Here is a 14414-nt window from a genome sequence, read left to right as displayed (position 1 = left end):
CAATGAGCTTAATCCAGGTATTGTGAGTCCTGAAATTAAGGCACCACAATTTTAACTAAGGCCAGTCATGTTCCAAATGTTGCAAAACATGGGTCAATTTAGTGGGATGCCTACTGAGTATCCACATCTTCATCTTCTGCTATTTATTGAAGTGAGCGATTTATTCAAAATGATTGAAGTGACTAAGGACACATTAAGACTAGAGTTATTTTCTTACTTTTTAAAAGATAGAGCATGAGTGTCGTTGAACTCCCTACCGTCTGATTTCGTAACTACATGGAAAGAGTTGGCTGAACGTTTCTTATGAAATAATTTTCTCCCTCTCTGAATGCCAAACTTCAAAATGAAATCACTTCATTTCAAAAGTTGATGAAGAATCTTGATATGAGGAATGGGAGTAGTTCAAGGAGTTATTAGGAAAGTGCCTTCATTATGAGATTCCTTATTGCATTAAAATGAAGACATTTTATATTGGCCTTAATGCTCATACTAGAATGATGTTGGATGCTTCAAAAAATGGAGTCCTACTTTTTAAGTCTTACAATGAGGCTTACAAAATTGTTGAAGTAATTGTTAGCAATGACTATCAATGACCAACCAACAGAGCAAATTCAATAAGACAAGTCGCAAGAGTACCTGAAGTTGTTACACTTACTTCTTTGGCAGCCCAAGTATTATCTATGTCTTCTATGCTTAAGAATATAACTGTTAATGGTTTCAATATTTCTTGTGAATACTGTGGAGATGACCATTTCTTTAAAAATTGCGCATCGAATCAAGAGTCAAAATATTACATGGGCAATCAGAATAGGAATGGTCCGCAACAAAATTCTTACAACTTTTCATAGAAGTATCATTCAAATTTTCCATGGAGTAATCAATGGGTGGGCCTTAGTAACCCTTCTATGCCATCTCGACTAAATTATACGCTGGATTATTCACAACAAGTACAACAACCCCCACCAACTAAATCTTCAAGTAATCTTGAGGATTTTCTGAAGGCGTATATAACAAAGAATGATGCACTGATCCAAAGCCACGCATCAATGTTGAAAAACTTAGGGAACCAAGTGGGAGAACTAGCCAATGATTTCAAAAGCAGACCCTAAGGTGTTTTGTTGAGCGACACTGAAAATCTGTGAAGTACAAGAAAAAAGCTTTGTAAAATTGTCATTTTATAGAGTGGGAAGACATTCGAGCCTAAGGTAGTCGTGTAATATCCATTTTTCAGTTGTGATAGAATTGGGTAGTGGCATGTATATATAGGTGAAAATATGAGTCTGGTGAATTATGTTTATTAATTAAATTGAATACTTGTTACAGAATTAAGATTAATTGTTTTGTTTGGTTGTGTAACACTCTAATCCTTAATCTGGCAACGGAGACGGGATATGGGTGTTACAGATTGAGGTTGAAGATGAGTCTGTTGTAGCTCAAGAAAAAGAGGATGTTCAACAAAGTGTTGAAAATCATGTCTCAAAGAATTCAGATTCGATGATCATTGATGAGGTAAACTCTAAACCAGTTAGTTCTAATAATCTACCATCTTTGTCACATGCAAAAAAATTGCCACAAAAAAATTGTCTGGTTAAAGCTAAAATTCCACCACCGCCATATTCTCAACGGTTCCAATAGTAGTAGTAGGAAACTTAACAAAATTTTGGATGATAATGTAACAGCCCGAATTTGGGGCTAGTCGGAATAGTGGTTTCGGGACCACAAATTCGATGAGAAAAAAAATAAATTTTCATTATAATTTTATGGTCTACGATTTCAAAAAATGATTTCATGAAAATTTCGTTCGAAAATTTTGACGTTTGGGCACTCAATTTAGTCAAAAGAACTAAATTGTAAAAAGTGTAAAAGTTGAGTTCTATATGTTAGAGGTGTCCAATTGATATGAAATTTTAAATTGGAGGTCTTTATATGGTAATTATTCCATTGGTTAAGTTGGTGGACAAAAATGGGTATGGTTAGACATGTTTCCAAAGTTTTTCATTAAGGGCATTTTGGTTATTTAGTTATTAAAATGAATTAAAAAAAATTAAAAGCCAAATTTTGTCCATCTTCAACCCCTAGGCCGAAAATTGCATGGAGAAACCATGGATATGGTTTTTCAAGCTTCCAAGCTCGATCGTAAGCCCGTTCTATCTCCGTTTTTAATGATTTTTACGTTTTTAAAATAATCGTAACAAGATTTACCTATTTTTACTATTGTTTTGAACTAGGGTTTGTGTTTAAAAATTTACCCATGAATGATATGCATGTATTTTGATGTTTTATGGAAGAATATGAATGTTTGGAGTGTGATAAACGATTTGTACTAAGTTATTTTCGATGAAAATGCCTAAAAGGATTAATTTGTAAAAGTTATAAAATATGTCACAAGTGTGTGAATAAGCGAGTATTGTGGACTGCTATAGTTGTGAAAATGGTTCAACCAGGCCTAAAATGCAAGGAAATTGAATAAAAATTATTTTACGAGCCTAGGGGCAAAATCATAATTTTGTGAAACTTTAGGGGCAAAAATGTAATTTTGCCAAAGTATGATTTTTGGACTAGAATGAATAGTGTGAATGTTATATAAGTTAAATGTATTGTTATAAATCAAGAAAGACGAGAAATTGAAATTGATCGATAAAAAGAAAAGTGAGAAAAAGTGAAAAATTCTCGAATGAACCTTTGGAATAAAAAGTGATACGAATGAAGTGACAGAAATGATCACATGTGTGGCACGGATTGTGTGTAGGCCACTATGTAAAAGTGAAAGTGATGGTCACGTGTGTAGTACTATGTGCAGGCTACTACGTGTACCGAAATGATAGGTCGCATGTGTAGTACTATGTGCAGGCTACTATGCGTACCGGATAGTTTCGATCACGTGTGTAGTACTATGTGCAGGCTACTACGTGTATCAGATGGTAATGGTCACATGTATAGTACTACGTGTAGGCTACTATGTGAACCGAACATCATTAATTAGTAAGGTGATTGCTATGTGCTGATTCCACCGGACATCATTGATTAATAAGGTGGTTGCTATGTGTTGAATCTACCGAGTATCTGTTATTATTCCGAAGTGTTCATCGGGAAATTGACTAAGTGTAATTGAATAATGAATATAGGTGTGGAATTGAATTGAATATCGACTTAGAAATGGAAAAGTGAATTTTGAATTGAATTGTGATTGAAAGTGAAAAAGTGAAATTACGAAAGAGTATATTTAGAAATAAAATAGTTTAGACAGCAACAGTTGTGTGACTTTGAAAAATTATAAAAAATGGTGTAGATTGAATTAGAGGCTGAATAATATATGAAATTGAAGCTGAATGAGTCTATTTTCACATAAAAGAAACAAAGCAAGCAAAAGAGTTATATATTTGGAGATATTTGAATTTTAGTTAGACAAAAGCAGAATGAGTTCGGAATCCCCTATTCTGACTTTGGAAAATTTTCAAAAATTATAAAAAAAAGAATTATGGGATAAATTTTATATTTTTATAATCCTCAGTGAATCTATTTTCAAGAGAAACAAACGGAAACAATATCTGAATTTTGTACAATGAGATAATTATTTTTTAGTGAAGAGAGGTTAGAACTGTCAAGCAATGAAATAGGGGAAACTTTAAAGAATAAACTATACTATTTGGCTAAAACAAATTCTGAAAATTTTATGGTAGGAAGATATGTGAATATAGTTTCGGTGAAAATTTACGGATCTTAATTTGGAGTTATGTGGCTCTGGGTAAAAATAATTTAGTGACTCTGACTCGAATAGATAGCTTTGAATATACATGTGAGTGAATAGTGAAATTATAGTTAATGTTGTTTAAGTGTGTTATACACATTAAGGATGTGGAATTGTAACACCCCTAACCTGTATCCTTCTCCATAATAGGGTTATAGAGCATTACTGGAGTTTACAAATTAATTTTCAGACATTTCATTTCATCAAGCATCCATATTTATGACCAATTAAAATCAAAACATTTATGAGCTAACATTAACCAATTTAACTTATACAAGTCATTATAACCAGAATCAAATCATCCAAAATTACCAATAGAACCAATGGATAATGTGATATATCTCCAACAAGCTTCGAACCCAATCGAGCTTCCAATAATCATTTAAATGCATCAAATAATTATACATATTACCAATAATAATTCGATTCCAATAATAAAACACACACACACACATATATAATATTCATTACCAAATAGCATTCACTTCAATTAAAATTATATAAAATATAGCTCATACGAGCTCACCGGACTAAATTGCAGAAATACCAAAATTCAGGAACATTTTGGAAATTTTCTATTTTTCTCATATTTCCACCCAATATTGTTCCAAATTTCATTCAATTTTGTAATTTAGATAAATAACCAATCCATTTCATGTAATTTGGTCACTTTTTGACATTTTTACAAATTTACCCTTAAAGTTTCACATTTGTTCAATTTAGTCTCTGGACCTTAAACATGTAAATTGGTCATTTTTAATGAAAACTCATGCTAGTTAAATAATCATATATTTTCCTCCTCCTCCTCTCCACTCCACATCCTTAATGTATATAACATGCTTATAGGTAACATTATCTATAATTTCACCATTTACTTATATAAATTCATTCAAAGCTGTCCACTTGAGTCGTAGTCACTAAATTATTTATATCTTGAGATACAGAACTCCAAATTAAGATCCGTAAATTTTATCTGAAACTAAAATCACATATGTTCTTACCATAAAATTTTCAGAATTTTTGGCTTAGCCAATAAGTATATTTTATTCTTTAAAGTCATCCTTATTCTGCTGTCTAACAGTTTCGAACCTTCTTCACTAAAAATTAATTATCTCCTCGTACAGAATTCTATTGATCTTTATGTTTATTTCTATTGATAATGGACTCATTAAGGATTTAAAAATATAAATTTAAGCCTCTATTTATATTTATCCAATTTTTGATGATTTTCCAAAGTCAGTACAGGGGAACCCGAAATCATTCTGACCTTATCTCACAAAATTTATTATATCTCATGATTTACAATTCTATTGCTTACACCGTTTCTTCTATAAGAAACTAGACTAAATAATATTTAATTTCATATTTTATTCATCCTCTAATTATACTTTCATAATTTATGGTGATTTTTCAAAGTTAACCTACTGCTACTGTCCAAAACTATTTTAGTGCAAAATATTGATTACTAAGTTTATAACACTCTTATTTTCTTTCTCTACACTATTTCTTATCACTTTCTCTTATTTTCTCTTCACTAACATATCAAGAACATAAAACCTTATATAATAAAACCCTACATTAACATCAATTTCATACTTTTTCAATAATATCAAACTCAAAAATATATTGAAATCTTGATACTCTAACCTTGCTCAATTGATGTCAATCTTTAACTTGATTTTCTCTCTCCTCCAGCCTCTATTTCTTGAATCTAACTTGATATTCTAGCTCTCCATAGTCTCCTTGTTATCTTTCTCTCTTGATGGATATGGAAATTCTTTTGATTTTTGGTGAAAATGGTAATTTTTGAAGGAGGGACCAAATTGTAAAGAAAGCAAAACTTTCTTTCTTTCTCTCTTCTCCTCACGTTGGATGCATGGAAGATGATGGGTTGGTTGGTTTTTTTTTTCATGTTTCTTTCCACATATATATACTAAACAATAAAATAATAAAATAATAAAATATTATTTAAAAATCAAATTAAAATATTAATAAACTAATATTTATTTATTTATTTAATCTAAAATATCTCCAACATCATCATTATCTTCTAGATTTCTCTCTCTTCTAAATAACCATTTTGCCCTTTATGATCTTTTAAAATTCCATCATTGAGTCGTCACTTAATTTGGTAAAATTACGATTTAGTCCCTCAAAATTCTTCACCTTTTTCAATTTGGTCCTAATCCATCTATTTTTCTTAGTTTCTAGATCATTCCACCCTTAAAATATTTACACATTTGGTCCTTCAAATTTTTTTATTTACACTTTAACCCTCAAATTTTGAATATTTACTCTTGACCCACAAAACTTTTCTCACTTTTGCGATTTAATCCTTTCTTGAATTAATATGTCATAATATACTTCCCAATGTTGACATAACTCAATATTACCCTTTTTATCACTTTAGTTCCTTATTTTACTATACCAAGGATAATATCTTACTGTAGAAATTTTAAAAATATTACATTTGTGGTCCCAAAACCACTGTTCCGACTAGGCCCAATTTCAGGCTGTTACAAGAATGGAGAGGAGGAGGAGGAAAATTGGAAGATCTTATGAATGGTTTGTGTATAATTGGCCATATCCTCGATTATAATCGATAAACGATTGAAAAGAAATGATGTTTATGATTGTGCATTATTAGTTATAGTTAAAGTTCACGTGAGAAAATAAAGTTTCATAGTATGTGTATGTGGTATACTTGGTATATGATTTGGTATGTAGTAATGTCAGAAATGGTTTATGAATTAAATCATGTTGATAAGTTTGATACATAAATAAATGTGGTGCTTATCCATGCTTATAATGCTTATACTATATGTTTATTTGGCTAGCATGTTTGGTGTGTATGCTTAGGCTTTGGCCAAGTTGTGGCTGGATTACGCCAAATTAAATTTATAAAATTATGCATTGAGATGGTAAATGTCTAGATGGAAATATGATTTGATCATAAAAGGGTGGTAAGGTTTAAAGTTTGTAATCTTTATTAAAATGGTTTATCATGTGGTTAGTCTTCAAAAAGACTAGCTTGCGACTATGGTTGAGTGTAATGTTTATATCTTGTGTGATATGCATAGGAAACGGGAGTGGAAAGGAAATGAAATACTAGGTCCATGCTTGAAGTGTAAAATGATGCAAAAAGGGGACGTTAAGTTAAACGATAAATATGTATTAGTATTGAACTTAATGAAATTGAATTGTACGTGAATTAAATGGAAATTGCAAATGATATGATTTGAATTCAATGAATTATTGTGGTATTGAAATGTATATTGGATTGAGAAATTGAATTGAATCATGAACATGAGAATCATGAATTAAATGAAATGGAAATGAAGTATTGAATTGCATGAGTATGTATTGGGTCTCAAAAGCCTTATTTGTTACAAATATAGTATTTTGAAGTTATAACGTGAAGATTTATAAAAGCATGTTAAAAATTTGAAGAGTTTAAATTTGAATGAAATTTTATAACTCAGTCTAACATGTTTATAAGTGTATGTGTTCTGGTAATGCCTCGTACCCTATTCCGGCGTCGAATACGGGTAAGGGGTGTTACAATGTGACATCACCAGATTTGGTCATAACGTTTAGAATTGATTTGGGGTGTTACAGATGAGGTGACTTTTAATGACTTTGATTCTACTAAATCCCCAGTTGTAGTTGAAAACTGCTCTACTATTTCTAGGAAAGAATCGCTTGTTTTGATATAATTGGAACACAATTCTCTAGACGATCTGTTAAAATTTATTCTGCTAATGGATTCGTCAAATGATGATGAAGACAATGAATGTTTGGATTTGTTAGAAGCTAATTCAAATGGATTGTTAAAAGCTAATTCAAAGGGATTCACTCAGGAAGTTCCACTCGAATCATTAGAGTTATCATCTTGGGAGTACACACAACCAAAAGCTTTGATTGAAGAGCCAGTTGAATTGGAACTAAAGATTTTTCCTCCTTATTTGAAATTTGTTTATTTGAGTCTATCTTTGACTTTGCCTATCATTATTTTACTTGAGTTCACCAGGAATCAAAAAGAGGAGTCACTTGTAGTTTTGTAAAAGCACAAGAAGGGTATTAGAAGGTTGGAGGATTTACATGAATTACAAGAAGTTAAACGAGTCCACCAGGAAAAATCTATTCTGGTTTTCTTTCCCTTGTTAGATGTTGTACAAATTTGATGGGAAAGAGTATGATTACTTCCTCGATGAGTATGGTTGGTACGACAGACGACCCTTTGACACTGTTTTTGTCAATGATGATTGTAAATAAAATAGGATTTCTCTTCACTTTCTCTATTGTTATTTTATATTTTTAGTTTTTTTTTCATTTGAATAAAATGGCAGACATAGATAAAATTTTCATTGGATCATTACATTAATTAAAATTCTGTCTAGGAGATTGGGACTTAAGTGGGACCATCTATGACCCCTTCAATCTTTCCTGAGAATTTAATATAATGTAATTTTTCAAAAAAAAATTCTAAGTAGTCCAAAAAATTTATTTACTTGTTTTATTAAATAAATGGTCCATTTTTTACCCAAGCACTAATCTCTTTGAGTGTTTTTTTTTCAGTTTACTTTCAGTACAAGTACTCAATATCCAAAAAGGTGTTGCAATTGGGCATAAAATTCATGACACTACTAGGAAGGGAAATATCCAACCCTTTGTATCACATCCACATCTAAAAGAACCTTGTTGTCGTACACTTCTGTAGCCACACATACCATCACCAATTTGTAGCCCTTACCTTGCCCCACAGCCACTCCCAAGTAGCCGTATAGTCCATCTTGCTTAACCCCTTAATGCCACAACCCTCAACTCCAAAAATCACCACCCCGAAAACCTTTATTTGAAGCCATCAGCCACCACACCTAAACCATCATTAAAACTGCCATCCCCTCAATCTCTAAACCTTACTGTTGGCTACTTACCCATCTGTCCAAAATCAAATCCACTCTTAACATATTTTCTAACTCTGATTCCAAGAGTCCCTTCGTCTAGCACCATGCCATATAGTGAATAGTTTGCTATCATGTATATGCTACAACACATCCATTGGCAGCAACATGCTTATTGGAGATATGAAAAATACAGGATGATTTGATCAGAGATGCATTTAATAACCCCTTTTTTGTGCCTAAATTTCCAAACTTTATCTTTGAGCCATAGACTCCAATGTCGAGGAAGGAGCAAGATGAATCACGCAAGAACAAGAAAGATTAAGCAAAAGATGGGTTGGAGTCTGAGGGATCTGCAAATAAAAAAGGGGGGATTTTGTTTTTACTTTATTGTTTTGACTTTTTAGGATATTTTAAGTTTTTTAAGCTTTAAGTTCTTTTAGGATATTTCTATTTCTCATATAATATAACAAGAGGTTTAAGCCATTAATAAAATTGAACAATTTGCAAAATAAGAAGTGTGGCAATAGATATGTACATATCTAGGATTGGATCTATCTAGGAAAAGCTTGGTATTTAAGCAGTCAAACTTGACTCACCTTCTTTATATTTCTATTCATTTCTATAATTTTTCGTTCCTTTTATCTATCATTTTTAACAATGACAACATTGTTCATCTTAAGTAGGAGGACAAAAAATTGAATTGTTTTATTCCAAGTTTTGTTTTTCCTATCAATTTGTGATTAGGTTAAATTTGCTCGAAATTTAAAATTTTGTTAACTATGTTAAACTTTAGTACAAATAAAGTTCTATTATCTCAATAATTGTTATGTTAGTTGAATTATGATATAAATGTTAGTCTTAATAAAGTATGTAAATCGAGCCATGAATTTTGTAATTCCTTCGAAAAGCTAGGCATGCATAAAAGTTTAAGTCTAGAATTGATTTAGTAATTTCTTGAGGCAAAATTCTAGGAAGTACGGAATTTTGAATGTGATTTAGGCAGACTTTGTTTGGACTGTTTGAGCCTTTCAAACCAACCTTAATGAATATTTATCCCTTGATTTTATTGGAACCTTGCATACATGAACCATATGTTCTTTAATATTTATCTCTAAATTGTCTCAAACATTAGACTCAGTCTATCTAGAATATTCTCTGAAAATAAGTTTGGGGAAGTTGAGAAGAAGTATCAAATTCTCAAAAAAATTGTATTACATGCAGTAATATGCTCGAGGGTGTTCAAAAGAAAAGAAATGAGAGAGAGAGAGAGAGAGAGCGTATGTACTAAAAAAATAGATGTACAAGGAGCATGTCTACTCAAGTGCAAAATTAGTTGGTAAATTTAGAGGCATTTATTCCGAAGGTTAAATGCAACCTGAGTTTAGTGTTGTTAGCTTAAAATTATCTATCATTTACCTACCCCTAGCCAAGCCATGTTACAACCTATTTAAACGACCTATTGATTCATATTTCTATGCTGAGTACATTAGTGTAGATAAATTGCTAAACTCAACTTACAAAGGCATAACTAAACTTAGGGATTGTAGTTTAGTCTTAAATGAAGAAATAAAAATTAATTGCTAAGAATTTAGCATATCTTTATTGAGAGAGCACTTAGTTTATTCTTGCTATCATGATAATAATTGAGAATAATTCAAATAATGTGTATACTTAAGTGATTTTGTTAAATTTCTTTTTCAATTTGTGCATTACTCAGGACAAACAATGAATTAAGTTTGAAGGTGTGGAAACACTAAAATATATAAACTTTTTAGCATTTTTTGAGCACTAATTCATGTAGTTTCTAAGTAACTTCTATTGAATTTTATACTTTTATTATAAAATAAATAATTTGAACTCAATTTATGAAACATTTTGAGTTTTTGTTATTTTTATAATAATTTTGCATATTTTGGTCTATTTTTTTACAGTTTTGCACAAAAAATGAAAATTAGTTCGGCAGTCACCTTGAGAATATTGGATCATTAAAGCAGTTTTCAAATCATTTAATCTATGAGGATGGCTGATTATTCTCCATCGATGGATGCTCTAATTAGACTCCTTGAATCCATTTAAAAATTATTTTTGATCCAATAAAAATTGGGTTAAATTTACTCCTAGCCTGACATAGAGAAATAGGCCAAAATTTGCTAAGTTGAAGAGGATTGATCCACTAAGGGAATAGCAGCCCATTGCTGAACCAAGATTTGCCTTCTAGTTCCCTCCTCTTTATCTTTTAAGTTTATTTTGTGATCATAAACAAGAATGTTTTTTGTTTTGATGCTTCAATTTTAATTAAAATGGCTTAATTCGTGTTCGTGTTACATTAATTGCATTTTGTCCAATATAATTGTTTAAAACATGTTTTTGTTGTTATAAGCATTGGTAATTTGTTCAATTAGATAAAATCATTCCTATATTATGCTTGCATTTTAATTGTAAGGTGACAAATAAATTAATTATTAATCAAGTTGAATTTATAATTAACTGACACAATATCTAATTGGTGAATGTTTAATCTTCCAAGGTAAATGAAGGTTAAATTAACAATCATGTTAAACAATATTATTGCCTTGCATAACTTGTAAGATTGTTGTAATTAAATTGTTCAATATAGAAATATATTTAATTCACTATGTCTTCTACTTTCTTATGACTTGATAAACCAAGTCAATATAGAAGTATGTTTATTTCATTAATTTAATATGTATGTGCAATAGTTAACAAAAGACCAAGTTAGGAACTACACACAAATACTTAGTTGTGCAAGGAAGTGACATAAATGAATGTTTGCTTCAGTGGTTAAGTGATTTAGGAGTGTTTGGAGGTGTATGAGAAGTTAGGGGTTCAAACCTTGGCTTATACAAAATTTTTATTTTAAGTGAATAAAATCCTTAGATCTAGAGAGTAGGTTCTTAAATTATTGTGGTTCAAATATGACACAAAAATTGCTTATGGTTTAGTGGCAAGGTGGCGTGTTTTATAACTGTAAGGTCTGAGATTCAAGACCTGGGTTACACAATGGAGTATTTATTTTGTTGCTTGAGTTGTGTAGGTAGTGGAGTTGGATTGAAATACTGCTAAATGGAGTTTGAACTGGTCATAGGTAGTGTAGTGCAGTATTTATTTGGGGGGTTATCAATTGGGATTTTTATTTTCTTTTCAATTCTTTTTTAGATCTTTTCCAAAACTTTAGACATTTTAATTCTTTCAATCCCCTGCCAATTTTATTTTTGCTGATTTTCCTTTCTCTTTTTCTCTCTTTTATTTTTGGCACTTTTCGGTTTGGTGTGGCTCAATTGTTGTTGGTGTTCTTGGTGTGTGTACTGGTAAGTTTAGTTAACATGATTGAAATTTAGGTTCTGGTAATCGTTACTAAAGGGGTTGTCTTGTGTTAGGAGATGATTAAGTGACTGGAGTTCTTGCCTAACGGAGTCATCGTGTGTGGAATCGCCAATGTTTAGTCAAATTTAGGTTCTGCTAGTCTTAGGAGTGTTTCGGCATCAAACCGCATCAGTTGTGTAACAACAGTCTATAAACGATATCAGTGAAATACCGAGAAGTGTGTGTAATCAGACCCTCTTAACTGCAAATCGGCAAAAACTGAAAAGCTGGAAATGACGGCGTTCGAGGCCACATGAGAGTACGAACACTCGTGGGGTAATTCGAGCCCACGAAACATGGTGCTTGACTGTAGAGGCCGCCATGAGCATTCTTATGGGCTTAGGCCGAAATGGGCCACGTTGGGCCGAAATGGGCTGTGTGGGCCCAATGGTCTTGTGGGGCCCACACGGATGAAATCCATGAATTGTGACAAATACTGGACTGAGAAATATAAATATCATAGTTGTGGCGAAATCTGGGCTAAACGGGCCGCGCGAGAGTGTGGGCCCACTTGGGCCAAGTAATGGTCCTTGGGCCCATTTACACTATTATGACCATTTAGGTTACCTGAGTCACTCGAGGTGACTGCGGACCTTCCGAGAGGTCGATATCTCCACCGAGACCCCAAAATAGGTAAAATGACAAAAATACCCCTGAAGGGTAAAATGACTATTTTAACCCTAATAGATGAAAATGATAGAAATAACCTAATAGGGTAAAATGACCGAAATATCCTCATAGGGTAAAATAACCGAAATACCCCCATAGGGTAAAATGAGTGAAATACCCCCATAGGGTAAAATGATTGAAATACCCTCATAAGGTAAAATGACTGAAATACCCCAATAGGATAAAAGAACCAAAATACCCCTATAGGGTAAAAGGACCGAAATATCCAAATAGGGTAAAATAACTGAAATACCCCCATAGGGTAAAATGATTGAAATACCCCAATAGGGTAAAATGACAGAAGTTCCCCTATAAGGTAAAATGACTGTTATACCTATAAGAGATAAAATGACTGTTATACCTATAAGAGATAAAATGACTGTTATAGCCTTATGTTATTTATGACTGATTTGCTCTATGATATGTATGACTATGATTGAGCATGAAATTTTGCATATGCGTATGCTATTATGTCACTACATGTTGCATGGGGTTGAGTTGTTATATTTGGAGGAAGTGTAATGTATTGTTAAGGTCGCAAGGTTGCCCAAGATGACTGTGGACCTACTGGTCGCTTTGCCACATATACTGTTACTGGCAGCTTTGCTACATTACTGATACTGGCAGCTCTGCTGCGATTCTATTACTGGTAGCTTTGTTGCGATATTGGTGTGTTGGCTGGATTGGGATGGGTTACATTATTGCACTGCACGGTTACTGTATTGGGCTATGGCCCACATAGATTTGGTATTGGGCTAAGGCCCACACTGATTCTGTATTGGGCTAAGGCCCACACTGTTACTGTATTGAGCTAAAGCCCACACTGTTTCTATATTGGGCGAAGGACCACACTGTACTGTCACTGAATAGGGCTAAGGCCTAGACTATTGCTGCATGTGTGTTGGTTGGATTGGGATGGGTTACATTATTGCACTGCACGGTTACTGTATTAGGCTACGGCCCACACAGATTTTGTATTGCGCTAAGGCCCACACTGATTCTGTATTGGGCTAAGGCCCACACTATTACTGTATTGAGCTAAGGCCCACACTGTTACTATATTGGGCTAAGGACCACACTGTACTGTTCCTGAATAGGGCTAAGGCCCAGACTGTTGTTGCATGTTGTTTACTGAATGACCGATAGGGGATTACATACAGAGTTTTCATAAACTCACCCTTTCTTTTATTTACTTATAGGAAATCTTTAGCCATAGACGATTTGGTGCTGTGAGGGACTCGAAGGTGGCCACACTCCTGCACCTATTTATTACTAGTTTTTATTTAAATTTAAAGTTTGTGTTGGGTTTGTTCATGTTAAGGCTATTTATGTTTTTTCAAATTTCTAATTGGGTTTTTTTCTTACATATTTTAAACTGCTAGTTTAGGAGAAGACAAATTTTCAAAATAATTATTGTTTTCAAAGACACGAAATTTTAAACGTGAGAGTTTCCAAAAGCGTCTGCGACTTTAGATCAACCTATTATAACAATAGCAGATAACAAGGCAAACGTTTTGATTAGTTGATTCGTTAAAGAATAACAAAAGGGTTTTTAAACTTAGAAACGAAATTTTTACCAAGTCCAATTTTTGAAAGACACTTCAATGTGACACGCTATATTCGACCATAATGTCTGGGCCAAGTTTGGGGTGTTACATTTAGTGGTGTCAGAGCCAAGTTACAAATCTTGGCTATGGAATGGGTTT

General features: G+C 32.6%; 1 non-coding gene across 1 annotated transcript; it reads right to left on the bottom strand.

Annotated features, from left to right (window-relative positions):
* Positions 1 to 334: 334 nt before the first annotated feature.
* Positions 335 to 439, bottom strand: LOC121218078 (small nucleolar RNA R71). The gene has a single exon (XR_005914342.1). It is a non-coding gene; the product is annotated as a small nucleolar RNA R71 (small nucleolar RNA).
* Positions 440 to 14414: the final 13975 nt, after the last annotated feature.

This window comes from Gossypium hirsutum, chromosome D05 (genome assembly GCF_007990345.1).
Source record: "Gossypium hirsutum isolate 1008001.06 chromosome D05, Gossypium_hirsutum_v2.1, whole genome shotgun sequence".
NCBI classification, from domain to species: domain Eukaryota; kingdom Viridiplantae; phylum Streptophyta; class Magnoliopsida; order Malvales; family Malvaceae; genus Gossypium; species Gossypium hirsutum.
This window is presented reverse-complemented; position numbering and strand designations above follow the sequence as displayed.